We start from the raw sequence: 3,202 nt of genomic DNA, 5'->3' as shown, positions 1-3,202 counted from the left end.
ATGGAAATGTGAGAGTAGGGGCCGAAGAAGCAGCCCGGCCTACAGACGTCGCTTTCCCGAATTCGGCCCGGCGCACGTACAACTAAGTCCTTGTTTAAATTCACCCAAAAACCCAAAAACTTTATAAGATTTCTCATCACATCGAATCTTGCGGCACATGCATGAAACATTAAATATAGATAAAAAAGATAATTAATTGGACAGTTTACATATAAAACACGAGACGAATCTTTTAAGCCTAGTTACTCCATGATTAGACAATATTTGTCAAATGAAAACGAAAATGCTATAGTGTCAAAATCCAAAAAAAAATTAGATCTAAACAAGCCCTAACTGCTTGACAAGGGACGGGGAGGGGACTGACAACAAATTAGTCAATGATACTTTCTTCATAATTTATTAGACAAACAAATAAGACCTAATCATATATATAACTAGGAGAATACCCCGTGCTTTGTTGCAGAAATTTCAGATAATTTAAAAAGAAATTAGACTATTTATATTTATAGTTATATGAATAAAACTATCTTAAATTAATTTTGTTGAATGATTTGATACATCAATATAAATAGCTAAATGCATGTTAGTAGATGAAGAGATGACTATCATAATTACATGTGCTAGTTGACTATAATTATAAGTTTTCGTGGATTGTTGATGTGGATAGCTTGCATGTTGAGAGAAATGAATAACTAAATGCATGTTAGTAGATGAAGAGATGACTATCATAATTACATGTGCTAGTTGGCTATAATTGCAAGTTTTATTGGATTGTTGATGTGAATAGCTTATATGTTGAGAGAAATCTCTAGTGGGGTTTAGCTTTATAAGATTATAAGATAAGATAAGATGTATCGATAATGTGTTTTTTACAACAGCAGCATTTAATATATTACGTTAAAGCTCAATACAACAAAGTGGGAAAAGCATTCCACGGAGCAAAGTAAAGAAAATAAACTCTGCATCTATAGACATAGGTGATAGGTGATGTTTCTATTGGAAGGGTTAGGCTCGAAAGAAGTGGCTACGACAAAAACATTGAAGGTGCCCGTTCTCGTACACCGATAGCACATCTGACTCCTCTCGACTGTCTGATCAGTCTTTGTCTTGGAGGATAAATATCTTGAGCCGTAGATAAGTAATACTACCTCACTCTCAAAAACAGTATCGTTTTAGATTTTCGTGCCAACTCGATTTTTAAAAAATATATGCAATATTTGTGTCTCTAAATAAATTTGTTAAATAACTAGACTTAAAGACCTTTCCAATGATACTAATTATATACTATAAATATTAATATTTTTTACTATATATTTAATTAAAGCTATTTTTTAGAAAGCGCAAACGACAATGATTTTGGGACGGAGGGAGTAGGCTTCACTAAGATCGAGAAAATGATTCCACAACTATTAATGTTAAATCTGAAGACCTGCATCAATCAAGGTTGGCGGTCAATCCGAACACCAATAACTGTTTTTCTACTTCCATGCCTGCAGAAAGACTGAGAAATAGGGCCTTGTTTAGTTCCGAAAAGTAAAAACTTTTCGGTACTGTATCACTTTCGTTTGTTTGTGACAAATATTATCTAATCATGGACTAACTAGGATCAAAAGATTCGTCTCGTAATTTACAGCTAAACTGTGTAATTAGTTTTTGTTTTCCTCTATATTTAATGTTTCATGCATGTGCCACAAGATTCGATGTGACGGAGAATCTTGAAAAATTTTTGGTTTTCAGAGTGAACTAAACGAGGCCTAGATTGAAAGGAATATAAAATTGCTTTGCATTCGCAACCCGGCCGGGAACCATAATGAAAAAGACAGAATTCAGACACATCTGTGTGAAGGCACGTGTTATCATGTCAGGGCCGAAGAGGACAAAGAGTGTTGAATGTCACATTGCCATGGCAGCCCCCAACGTGTAGAAGGTAGGCCTCGCCATAGAGCACAAGAGCACAGACGCGATAGGATCCAATCGCATCGGCGAGGCCTGGTCAGATCGCCACACGCTTCCTCCCAAGCCACCGAGATCTTGTGCTTGGGGCCGCCACTGGCGTCGCATGCATCGACCGCACCAACCTCGATGCTGGGTCCATGACATAGGAGGAAGGGAATCATTAAGGTGCCCCTCAGCTCCACAACCACCTCGTGAGGCAGCTCCGCAGATCATGCGAGGGTCGAGCCTTGGACGGACCTCTCAACAAGCCAGACTCGTATCATGTCGCCATCAGTCATGCATGTGCAAGTAGAACCCAAATCCGCCCACGTGTCCATGGATCTGTCCTTTGTCGGCTCAAGGCGTGATCATCCCTCATCTCGACGAGCAGCAGCACCCATACGAGTGGGGCACCGACGCCAAGCTCATCATAATCATCGGTGTCGTTCTTGTTGGTGTTGCCCTAGACTCCCCATAGCCATACCTTATGACCACAACGTAGCATATGACATAGCAGGTGATGTGGCAACTCTGTCGCATCCGTGCACACTGGGTCAAGGACGCTAGTGTTTGATGACTCTATTGATAGCCATGTGTTGGTATTTTTAACGCACACACAATAATCACAAAGAATGATCCATATTGACACATGTTAACTTACAAAATTTGTTAGTATTTATTTCTCCACCAGAAATAAATATCTACTAGAATAGGGTTATCACTAACAATTTCCACGAGTTTTAGGCCTTGTTTAGTTCGCAAAAATTTTCAAGATTCCCTGTCACATCGAATCTTTGATTGCATGCATGGAGCATTAAATATAGACGAAAATAAAAACTAACTGCACAGTTTACATGTAATTTGTGAGATGAATCTTTTGAGCCTAGTTACTCCGTGATTGGACAATATTTGTCAAATAAAAACGAAATGCTACAGTACCCAAAAACAAAAAATTTTGTGAACTAAACAAGGCCTTATACATTCTGTGTTTTCCATAGATTATTTCAGAAAGTGCTGAAAAGAGGGATTTAAGTTCTAATCGGCCATGAAACTTATCCGCGACGGAAGGAACACTCTAGAAGACACCCGACGCGAGGGGGAGCCAGCAGCCACCAGGTGGGGCCGGCCGGCCCCACCCTAACGCCGGCGGCCCCCTCTGGTTAGGGTTTGCTCCCCCCTTCTGGAAGCTTCCTCCACCGCCTCTGCGAAGCCATCTCGGCTGCTTGTTAAGTCGGTTTGATCCGACGGCGCGTGTTCATCCCACCAG

Source organism: Sorghum bicolor, chromosome 9 (genome assembly GCF_000003195.3).
Source record: "Sorghum bicolor cultivar BTx623 chromosome 9, Sorghum_bicolor_NCBIv3, whole genome shotgun sequence".
In the NCBI taxonomy this organism is placed as follows: Eukaryota; Viridiplantae; Streptophyta; class Magnoliopsida; order Poales; family Poaceae; genus Sorghum; species Sorghum bicolor.
Note: the sequence above shows the minus strand (reverse complement) of the source record.